Source organism: Sebastes umbrosus, chromosome 15 (assembly GCF_015220745.1).
Source record: "Sebastes umbrosus isolate fSebUmb1 chromosome 15, fSebUmb1.pri, whole genome shotgun sequence".
Classification (NCBI taxonomy): domain Eukaryota; kingdom Metazoa; phylum Chordata; class Actinopteri; order Perciformes; family Sebastidae; genus Sebastes; species Sebastes umbrosus.
Genome location: NC_051283.1, coordinates 26,337,640 through 26,350,110, shown reverse-complemented (window position 1 = coordinate 26,350,110; position 12,471 = coordinate 26,337,640). Strand labels below are relative to the sequence as shown.

General features: G+C 37.7%; 1 long non-coding RNA gene across 8 annotated transcripts in view; it reads left to right on the top strand.

The window, feature by feature from the left end:
* The first annotated feature begins 6,168 nt into the window (after nt 1-6,168).
* LOC119502908 overlaps nt 6,169-12,471 on the top strand; it is a 52,833-nt gene continuing 46,530 nt past the window's right edge. For 2 of the 8 annotated variants that reach the window (XR_005210210.1, XR_005210208.1), the window contains exons 1-2: nt 6,171-6,369; nt 11,632-11,757. This is a non-coding gene — a long non-coding RNA (uncharacterized LOC119502908). Of the gene's footprint in view, nt 6,370-11,631; nt 11,758-12,471 lie in introns of all 8 variants that reach the window. The other 6 variants (XR_005210207.1, XR_005210211.1, XR_005210206.1 and 3 more) reach the window with 6 other exon arrangements.

Below are 12,471 nucleotides of genomic sequence, written 5' to 3'. Positions count from 1 at the left end.
GCGAAACTTAAAAGCAACGCGTTCCAAACGTAAAACGCGTTTTGAACGCAAACAAAAATACTTCTTTAGGTTTAGGCAATAAAACTACAACTTCTTTAGGTTTAGCCACAAAACTACAACTTCTTTAGGTTTAGGCAATAAAAGTACAACTTCTCTAGGTTTAAGCAACAAAACTACAACTTCTTTAGGTTTAGGCAACAAAACTACAACTTCTTTAGGTCTAGGCAATAAAACTACAACTTCTTTAGGTTTAAGCAACAAAACTACAACTTCTTTAGGTCTAGGCAATAAAACTACAACTTCTTTATGTTTAGGCAATAAAACTATGATATCTTTAGGTTTAGGCAACAAAACTACAACTTCTTTAGGTTTACAAACACAAAGACAACTACACATTGTTAGTTTCACACAGGATGCGAACTCATCAACAAGAGGAGAGAAAAGGAGACAAACAGCAGTAAACTCTAAAAGATTACAACATTAAGTGAATATTTTCCAAAGCAAAATACTGAATACGACAGTGGATACAACAAAGAACCTCTCAAGAGTTGCTTTATCACGAGCCTTTCTGGTTAAATCCAATCATCTGATTGATCACAAATCACTTTATAACCTGACAGAATCTGTCTAAAAGCTTGTTTGGCAGCATCTCAAACAAGCTGTCAGACTCACAGCTGTCCACTTCATTTTTTATCACTGAGTCATCCTCCAGAAGAGACAAGCCTTCATTTCAGCTGCCAGAAAGACAAAACCTTCCTGCTGTGCATTCACTACAACGCTTTTATTATAAACACTTACAATATATTTAATGATACAGCAATTATATAGGAAGATATGTAGATTATTTCTTGTTTCTCCAACCCGTCACCCACTGAACAGCCACATTCAACCCTGAAATAAAAGATTGGGGGCTGTCAAAGTTAATGCAATAATAACACATTAACACAAACAGGTGTTAACGCCACTAATTTCTTTACCGCATTAACGCAACTTGTGATTTTTAGCAGGCTAAGTTTTAAAGCTAGAATGAAGATACTGGCATCATATGAAACTACAAAAACCTAAGGAATCCAGTGTACTGTAAGTTGTCGTTTTTACAGTTCAGTTTTTTTATGCTTTAAATAAACGAGATATAACGTATCAATTCGTGTGATTTAGAGGTGGATTTTGTTACCTTTGGACAGAGCTGGTTAGCTCAGCTTTATGCTAAGCTAAGCTAATTGTACAAAGATAAGGAGATAAGTAAGAAGTTTGTTTCCCAAACTATTCCTTTGAGAAAGACAACCTGAAGAAAAGAAACAAACGAAGAAAACAAATATAGAATAAAGGAGTAAAATAAAAGTGTGACAAAATGGTTTCACATTGTGTGGATTACTCGAGTGACATGCAATCACGTGTTTAAACCATCTCTCTCTTGTTTAAACCCAAATAAAACACAGAAGGACTAGTTTTAGCCTGAGTAGACAAGATGCAGACAAAACAAGCCGAGGCAGTCCTCTTCTGACATAAACCCATCTTTGTTTTTCTCCTCTGTTTAGGTTTTTTTACGTCAGTGTGAGCTGGATGATTGGCCGGTCGAGATGTATAGGGGAGATCTCCTCATTCAACACACACACACACACACACACACACACACACACTACTATCCCTTCTCCGTCCTCATTTTCTCCGCTGTTCTTTCCTCCAACAGCTGCAGGACTCCCAGCATCTCCTGCACAGCTGACCCGGATACACTGACAGCCATGAAAAGAGCTGTTGTTGTCCACTGATGACACACACACACACACACACACACGCAGACACACACACACACACACACACACACACGCAGACACGTGCACATCACCACTTAACAGCAACAGACTTGTAGCAGGAAACATGAGCGCAGACCTGTGATGGCTGCTGGTGTCATCATAATCCCCCTTTTTAACTTTTTATTGTTTAAATCCAGAGATTAAAAGTGGATGAATGAAATGAAACTGTATCTAAGCAAACTAAGTCAACTCATATTTAAAGGGACTGTTTGTAAGAATCAGAATTGCTTCGATTCCCGGCTCCTCCAGCCTGAATGTTAAAGTGTCCCTGAGCAAGATACTGAACCTCAAATTGCTCCAGAAGGCTGTGCCATCGGTGTGTGAATGAGAATTTAGATTGGATCCTGATGGGCAGGTTGGCATGGCAGCCTCTGCTATCAGTGTATGAATGTGTGTGTCATAGGGCTGTCAATGGAAAAACTGGAATGGACATTTTTCAAAGGGGTCCCTTGACCTCTGACCTCCAGATATGTGAATGTAAATGTGTTCTATGGGTACCCACGAGTCTCCCCTTTACAGACATGCCCACTTTATGATAATCACATGCAGTTTGGGGCAAGTCATAGTCAAGTCAGCACACTGACACACTGACAGCTGTTGTTGCCTGTTGGGCTGCAGTTTGCCATGTTATGATTTGAGCATACTTTGTATGCTAAATGCAGTACCTGTGAGGGTTTCTGGACAATATTTGTCATTTTTTTTGTGTTGTTAATGATTTCCAATAATAAATATATACATACATTTGCATAATGCAGCATATTTACCCACTCTCATGTTGATAAGAGTATTAACTACTTGACAAATCCCCCTTTAGGGTACATTTTGAACAAATAAAACGTGTGATTAATTTGGGATTAATTCTACAACAATTCTATAATTTCATTTAGTAGACGCTTTTGTCCAAAGCGACCTGAAGGGACAGGCTGTCAGTGTTGCTGACTTGGCGACTTTCTCGCTAGATTTAGTGACTTTTGGAGCTAGTGCTGCTCGCTACTTTCATTGAAAAAGAGTTGGCAACACTGGGCCGGGTTTTTAGGTGCGATAATTTTTTTAAATTTAGCGTACGCTTGCTGGTTTCTCAACATTACCAACCCTACCTTTAATAATTTTGTTTATGTATTAGTAATAATGTTGAGGTTTGGACTGTTGCTTGAACAAAAAAAACATTGTGAATGTGCCACTTTGGACTCTGAGTAATTGTGACGACATTTCTCACTATTTTTTATTTTATTTTTTACAAACAATCAATTAATCGAGAAAATAATCGGCAGATTAATCCATAATGAAAGTAGTCATTACTTAAAAATACTTAAAAAAATGAGCTCCACCCCACCAACTCCAACAATAAATCCTTCTTTTACATGAATGCATGAGTAATAATAATCTAATGATTATATACATATAACTACATTTTCCTGATTATACTTACATACTTTTACATTTTCACTGCAGGACTTTTACTTGTAACGGAGTATTTGTACGGTGTGGTATTAGTGCTTTTACTTAAGCAAAGGATCTAAATGCTTTGTACACCACGGCTTTGTTGTAGCTGCTTTTAAAATCCTAATTTTGGGTCAGAAAACTTGTTTTGGTATCGTTTGCTGTTGTTTGACCTAGTTACATTATGTAATTGCGATTTGTACTGTCATGTCCCACATTCTGCAGCGGGAGAAGAAGACTGGTGCAGTCGATAAAACAAATTGTTTCCTGCTTTGTTTCATTTTTTTTTAAAGCGGGGCTTACAAATGAGGCCCGGCAGCTGTATTTCTTTTTCTTTTTCCTGCTCTCATCACTGACACTTTCATCCACATCCAAACGCACAGTGGATCCGTCTTGCCTTTCTGTCACACACCCACTGATCTTATTTTATTTTATTTATATATTTTTTTTCAAACAGAGCAGCATGAATGCACTAGATTGAACATCAGTTTTCTGCAGCAGAAGGAGCTCCTGTTCCCTCTGTTCTTTCATTTGAGTTTTTCTATGGTGTAATTATAGCTTCTATTTTCTCACATTTCTGAATATACAGTAGCTGCTGTAACTTGACTTGTTTGCCTCAAATTGAATACTTTATAAAGTCATTAAGTGTCGGTAGCCTACTTCATGTACACCCATTGATATTTGTTCACCTACTTGTATGTCCATAAGAATTACATGTTTGTTTGTTCAGCTGTGTTGTTTTTAGTTGTTTGTCTATATCTACTATCCTGTAAATTGCTCCGTGTGTACGATAAACCACATTCTTTGTATGTGTTCACATACTAAAGCTTATTCTGATTCTGAGTTGGGTTCAGCCAGAGGCACTTCAGGTTGGAAAGGATCCCTTTAGCATCCCGCTCTTTAAAGGAAGGAAACAAAGGCTGCCACATCAAAAACAAAAAATGATGAACAGCATTAAAAAAAAAATAAAAAAAATAAGATAAAAAATAAGAGCAAGAAACAGGATGTCAGACCTCAGAGATGAGAGAAAACCAGGGCAACGACTTCACAGTGATAAAAGTGTGGGTGGGTGGGTGGGTGAAAGGAGGACAGAAAGTGGGAATAGAGATGCTGGGAGGAGAGAAATGGCGAGGAAAAGGGGAACGAGAGCGGGAAGAGACATTAACGAGGCCACGGGACGGGCGGGCGGGCGGGGGGGACAATAAGCTCAGCTGTGGTTGCTGCTGTAGTCAGACAGGTTCACCTGATGACACATCTGTCTGTCTGACTCATCCAGACTCTGTAATCTCACTCTTAAAGACCCGCAGACGTCACAGAGGGGAGAGACAACACACGCCACAGTGGGATTACATGAGGATGATTCAGGCCAGTTTCAGGCTTTTATTAAAATATCAAGTAATGACCTGATTTATTGTCCACTACTGACATCACGGAGGTCCCTAATGCACTGACCACTAATACAGTACACTGCACCGCTGGTCTGTTGCACGGATGATGACTCGTGATGAAATGAGTTGTTATGTCCAGACATTTTAATCTTGATGGACAATGCAGAGTATACAGGTACAAACTTAAATACACATTTACAAAAACTGAGATTACAAGTGCACACATTTATGAATGATTTGATAAGACTGGCTGTTTCTGTTTGAATGAATGAATGAGAGGGTTTGCAGTCTACTATGTGGCCTAATATTGTTCTGCATACATGTGGTGATACTGCTCTCTAGTGGACAATTCAAGTCTATGATGACCTTTTGCGAGGAAAGAAGAAACTATATTCTATTATAGTGGGGCAGCTAAACTGAAATATTCATAACAATTGTGCATTTTGTGAGAATAGCATGAAATTTGGCACAGATGCAGGTTAATATGTTATAAAAAAGATATAGATATCGGGGCGCTGCAAATCTGGCTCCTGGGGGCCGCCAAATAGACGCTAAATATTCTTAAAGGGGACATATCACACTAATTTTCAGGTTCATACTTGTATTTTGTATATGTATATAGTATATAAGTCTAATGCAGTGAGGGACAAAGTGCAAATGTACTACGGAGTATTAGGGCCACATTGAGGGAAAAAAATCAGAGATTTCGAGAATTAAGTCATAATTTTACGAGAAAAAAAGTCTTAATATTACGAGAATAAAGTCATAACTTTATGAGTAAAAAGTCGTAATATTAAGAGAATAAAGTCATAACTTTACCAGAAAAGAAGTCGTTATATTATGAGAATAAAGTCATAACTTTACCAGAAAAGAAGTCGTTATATTATGAGAAAAGAAGTCGTAATATTATGAGAAAAGAAGTCGTAATATTACGAGAATAAAGTCATAACTTTACCAGAAAAGAAGTCAATATTACGAGAAAAGAAGTCGTAATATTACGAGAATAAAGTCATAACTTTACGAGAAAAGAAGTCGTTATATTATGAGAAAAGAAGTCGTAATATTACGAGAATAAAGTCATAACTTTACGAGAAAAAACAAAATAACACGCAAAATTATTGATTTATAATATTATGACTTTTTCTCATAATATTACGACTTTTTTCCGTAAACCTATGACTTTATTCTCGTAATATTATGACATTATTCTCGAAATCTCAGATTTATTTTATTATTTCCTCAATGTGGCCCTAATACTCTGTCGTACCATCGTACCATAGACCTACAACAATGATAAATAAAAAATGAAAATGTAAACAAAAAAATCAGTTATACATTTCCACTAATTAAAAAAAAAAAAAATCCACATGGAGCCACTGGAGAGGGGCTTAAGAGAGACATGTGGCTCCAGAGATGCAGCTTGCTGACCCCTGATATAGCTGCACTATCGAGTACTGTAGGCCCAACGTCACTGAATGCGTGCGCGCTCCCGCGACCACTTTCCATTCATGCACGAGACCTGTCTGTTTGATTCGCAAGGTGGAGGCAGCTGGTGACGTCAAGCGACGCGCTAACTAACAAACAAACATGGCGGACTGAAACATAACTCCCGCCGAAAGTAAAGTAGGATAATCAATAACAAAATGACTGAAGAGCTTGAAGACCTGTGATTTAATGAAGTAGTTAATTCGTCGTCAGTGTTCCTAGCAGGAGGAAGAGAGTGCCAGGTAACGTAAATATTACTTTAATATTATATTAATATTACTAGTTTAGCTAACTGTTGCTACTAGCTTAATTGGTTAGCTAACAAGCTAACTGTTGCTAACTAGCCTCAACGAGCCAGTTTAATGACGTCATCTTTCACTTTGTGATGACAGTTAGAAGCTATTGGAAAATTACTGCACAATTAATGGTGGTTGTTTTGTGGCTTTTTGTTTATGACATGTCAGTGCATGTCACAGCCTAAGAGACAACCACAACAACAACACATAGATGTAACTCACACTCTCCTTTTATTTACTCCTCTACTTCATGTTTTTTTTTAGTTTTTTACATTTATCCTTTGAAATTGCAATATATATTTTTATTGATTGTTTTTTATTTGTTTGTTTGTTTTATTGACACAACAAACATTAATTACTTCTTTATTGTTTTCTTCAAATTACATGCATGTTCTTTTTAAATATCTATATATTGTAATTTGCTTAATGAATTGTGTATATGTGTATATATATATGTATATATATATATATATGTATATGTGTGTGTGTGTATATATATATATATATATATGTATGTATATGTGTGTGTGTATATATATATATATATATATGTGTGTATATGTGTGTGTATATATATATATATATATATATATATATATATATATATGTATATATATATATATGGCAACCAACTCTTTTAAAAGTTTTAAAACTTTAAGAGCTCTAGTAATGTCCTAGTATTTTTTCTGAACTTTTGGGGCTTCAACAACATTTCCTTAGTTTACATATTGCATTTGATTGATGTTATATAGGTTGATTCCAGTATTTTTAGACTATTTCAAACAAAGGAGTTTTTTTTCTCCACCAGAATTGCAGTGTGGAAAGGGCTTTGAAGCTACATATTACTATTAACAGTTAACTGACTAAATATAATGTAAAATTGGCTTTAAAGGATCTATTAAGCTGAAATGTGCAGGATTTTGCTGCTCTGCTCAGTTGCACCTGATGTTTTTGACAGTACTCTCCAGTAGAGGGCACTAGATACACGTGGTTATGTTGTATTCTCCTGGCTGCATGCCTTTGCTTCACTCTACCCTGATTAATGTTAAATCCTTGGGTGACAGTTTAGTTTGGACTTAACCTGTATTGGCAATGTGCTAAATGCTTTTTATAGTAGCACTGGGCTTGGCAGCAGTAGTAAAACTCAAATGAATGTCCCAAATTAATTGTAGGCCTATCATTGCCAGCTGCACTGTTTAGGGCAACACTGGATGAGCTGGTTGTTCATATATTACAGTTGGGATCAGAAATGAACGAGAGTAGAGACCGCATACAGTGTATACATTCCCACTAATCCTGGGAAGTGATTGACCAGTATGACTGGTATGTTAATGAAGTGGAACTAAAATATTCAGTTTACTGTAATAGAGGACTAAATAAACCAGAAAATATTCACATTTAAGAGGCTGGAATCAGAGAATTTTGACTTTTTAAAAAAATACTCAAACCAATTTATCAAAATAGTTGGCGATTTAATATAATAGTTAATCGATTAATCGTTGCAGCTTTACTGGAGTGTGACCTGTTTTATAAGTTCACAATAGGTCAGATGATTAACAGTTTTATCAGACAGCGGTCCTTAGAGCTCTAACAATTAGTTGATTAATCGATTGACCGAAAGAAATCTGCAACTAATATAATTATAATCGATTAATAATTGAATTTTTTTTTGGCAAAAATGACGAAACTTCTATGGCTTTCTTCTATGTCATTAAACTAAATCTATTTAGCTGTTGGTCAGACAAAACAAACAATCTAAATAGGTCACCTTTGGTTCTGGGAAATGTAATGAACATTTTTTGGCTGGACCGCAGAGGGCCATCCCTACAAAGCTGTCAAACTAGGCAATCTAGTTCTAAAATGAAACAAGATTCATCAGTGGCATCGCCTATTTCTCACTTCAAATGTTTTCAGAAGTAGAAAGTTTACGAGTAGAGAGCCATGTTGTTTCCTGTTTGAAATGGCAAGCAGAAAACCAAGGACCAATCAGGTGCCTTCAACGATCGGGTACGTCACCGCTTGAATGGCCAGTTGAGTGGAGAAGCGTCCCCTAGTGTCCTCGCTGGACCTGGTGGACATGTAGTAAAGGATGTAACATTATAGACATGACCACTGACTATTTGTGTAGCAATTTAGCCACAAATTCACAGACTGACCATACACGGTCCAGCCATGTACTCGGTTTTGACCGAGTCTTGTTTACCTTTGGACAGAGTCAGGCTAGCTCTTTCCCCCTGCTTACAGTTTTTTATGCTAAGCTGAGCTAACTGGCTGCTGGCTGTCGCTTCACATTCACCGACATGAGTGGTATTAATTTACTCATCTCAAACTCTCACCAAGAACGCAACTTTTCCAAATTGTCAAACCATTCCTTTAAGTCAACAATGTTCCAGCTTCTCAAATGTGAGAATTTGCTGCTTTTTTGAATTTCAAGTCATTGTGGATTTAATACTATTGGGGTTTTGGACTGTTGGTCAGACATTGTGAATATGTCGCCTTGGGTTCCGGGAAACTGTAAGTCACTATTTTCGCTCTTCCCTCAAAATAATTGACAGAATAGTCAATTATGAAAATCATCATTTGTTTTTTTTTGGGTGATCTGTGACTTGTATGTGTATAAAGTATATGAAGGCGGTCTTTGGTCCAACATTTCTTCTATTGTTCCTCCCAGTAAATAGATTAATTATATCACGGCTAAAGTTTCTACACGTGCTTCCTCCTGGCGTCTTGTATGTTTGTGTGTTGGCCAACCTGTCTGTCTTTGGAGGGGGGGCGCGGGGTCAAACCTGTTAACCTCTCCATTGAAGAACACATCATCGGGGGGGACGATGTGCAGTTCACTACACCTTTAGGCACACAAACAGACACCCTGATCCCACAGGCAGAACATAGCTTTCAGCACCGAGCAAACATTTGATCCGACAGCGGATCAGCTCACTAACCCTCATCCCCCCCATTAGCCTGCCGTGTTTCACTCCATTGCTTGTTTTTTATGGTGTACAGATGGAATAGATGCAATAGATAGAGGATAGATTTATATGCTGTAAGATGACATATACACACAGCAACAGCAACACAGCTTCAAAAGAGAAATTCATGATGGTGACTTCAGCGTTTAAATTGAGACATTAGTTGTGTGTTTAGGGTGTGATGGGATTTATAGGACCAGAAAGTGAAGCCTTTCAGCCCCTGTTTTGGGGTTTTGGGACTACTTGTTTGTTGTTGGAGAGCAGCCTGCGGTGTTAACCCATGACCCCGCTGACCTCTGACCTATGGGACGACAGCTCCATCCACGCGTCTGTGAGAAGGGCTGTCACAACGGAAACATCTAGAGCACGGGCAGGGCTGACGGGGCGGGAGGGACAATTAGGGGTTGGTGTGGCTAACGCTGGATCAAAACCACCGCGCCAGTTAAGAGTGTCAGGCTACCGGATACATAATCTCTCTGCAGGAAAAGTGTGAATAGATGCCACAGGCTGGAGAGGAGAGTCAGGATTAAGAGCTCAGCTTTGTTAAAGGTTTTTTGGAGCAAGTGATATGTGCAGTGAGTGGTTTGAATGACAGTGTTATCGATAGCAAAGATAGTTATGTAGCTCAGTGGGACAAGTGCTGAATAGAAAAAAATAAAGCTTGCAATTTTGTGATATGCCAACTACAATGTTACAGGAATCCCTCATTTTTACAGTACAATTTGAGTTCAGTTTGTATGCACGGATGAAGCAGCTGCTCTTCTCTTTTTTAATTTTTTGTAAACTGAAAGTCTTTTGGTTTTGGTTAGTTGGACAGACAAAACAAGATATTTGAAGACATCACCTTGGCGCGATTAATTGAGAAAAATGATCGTTAGTTGTAGCCTTAGTACATTCTGTAAAGTATAAAAAAATTGTCCCATCACAAGTTCCGAGAGCCCAAAGTAACACCTTCAAATTGCTTGTTTTTGTGATGGATTGGATTACGTAGAGTGTGTAAAAGCATGCACAAACATTTCAAATTTCTCAGTTTGGTGTAATGGCACAGCCATTAAAAAGTTGCCATGGATAGAATGTTTTTGCGTGGCAATTATAATTGTTTTCATTGTCACTCAATATGTTGACTATTTTTATGATTAATAATTTATGAAATGTCGGAAAATTGCGAAAAAGAGACCAAGGAAGCATCTTAAGATTGCTTGATTTGTGCAACCAACAGTCTAAAACCCCAATTCAGTTTACATGGATATAAAACCGCTAATAACAGCAAAAACTCACATTTCAGAAGCTTGAGTGAGCAAATGTTTGACATTTTTTGCTTGATAAGTGACTTAAATGATTATTCACTCATCATTTTTGTCAGTCTGTTTTCTGTTAATCAGCTAATCATTTTACGTGTTCAAGTCCAAAAGATAATATCCTATTATGCACAAAATATTTAAAATTAGTATTTGATGTAATGGTGTAGCCATAAAAAACATTGCCTGGATGGAATATTTTAGCCCTGCAACTAATGGCTATTTTCATGATTTATATGATTATTTTTACAATTAATCGATTTGATTGTTTGTTCTATAAAATCCCCAAAGATATTCAGTTTAGAGTGATGCAAAATAGAATAGAATAATTGATGAGGAAATTCTGTAAATTGCATAATAAATTGATCAACTACGTATCTTAGCAAAGATCAAATCCAAAAAAGCAGTTTTCTAAAAAAAATTCTAATACTGCAGACTTTCTAGAGATGCCAAGTATTCCATGGATTACAAGAAAATAGTTATGAAATCATGCACTTTATGTACATTTTGTCATTTTGATGCAACGGTGCAGTCATAAAAATGGTGTCTTAAATGGAATATTGGACTAAGTTCAAGCTTGCAGTAGATTTAATTCAAGTTCAAGACATGAGGTGATTATTTAGCCATTCATACCGCTGGAGTGCCTCCTTTTTCCTGGATTTGTTTCAGGGAAACATCGCAGGTTAAATGTTCCTTTTGAGCATATAGAATATATATGGAAAGAATGTTAAGGCCAAAGCTCAAGTTGCTTGAAGGGAAACTTCTGGGGAACATTGGGGTTGAAATGGTCAAGGTTCCTGCTTTTACATTGCTGTTTATTTTATCTGGAACTCTGCATCCACCAGATTTTGATAGCTTGCTGAATTTATCTCTGTTTTTACTGATAACCACCTTCCAGAAAGGTTATAAGGTCCACATTCGTCATCTATTTTTTTTTTCAGGTGACAAGTTTCCCTTCTACCTTGCTGATGTGGCCAAACGTCTTGTGTCCGCCGCCCGAACAACTGCTGTGGGAGGTTTTTATTCCCGTCTGTTAGACCTTCAGGCTGTCGGAGGAGAATGTCGAGGTGGGTGACCACAAACATCCGTGTGCCAGCAGCACATTGCCACACATGTATCACACAGGGTCGCGTTATCTTCAAAGCCTGTCGCCTTTAACATGTGATACGACTCAGACCTCAAAAAGGAAAAAAAAAAATCGGCAGACATCTCGCATTCCTGAGCCCATTCCACAAAGTACAATAACTTCCTTGAATTCTTCGACCCTCGACGGCGGAGCCAGGGCACATCCTGTTGTCCTCGCAGCACTTCCTGCTCATGCGGCTCAATCAGTCTCCCTCGTTGCCATGGCCACTGGAAAACAATGTACTCATGTTTAATGGGCATGCTAGTAGTAGGTAATGTTTGGATGATTGTAGAGTAAAAAGATCTGGCATGAGTCTCTCAGTTAGATCATGTTGGCATCAGATTGCAATTGGCCTGTAATCTGGGTAATTTAAGGTACGGTGCACATTTGCATGATAATTTCTGTCTTTGTGAATGTGAGTCAGAGCAGTAATAGTTGGTTTCTAACTCCCTAACATTAATTTTCTTTGTTTGATTCCCTTTTTACAAACTTAACTCTTAAAATCATCTTACTCCGCACTTGTCTGACATTTTAACATACAGTATATATTCTGTATCGGCTTGTTCCTTCTTGTCATTGAAGCTATCTGATGTTTGACTGAGAGAAACATTCAAACCCAAGGCAGGGCTCGACATTAACGCTTGCCTGCTCGCCT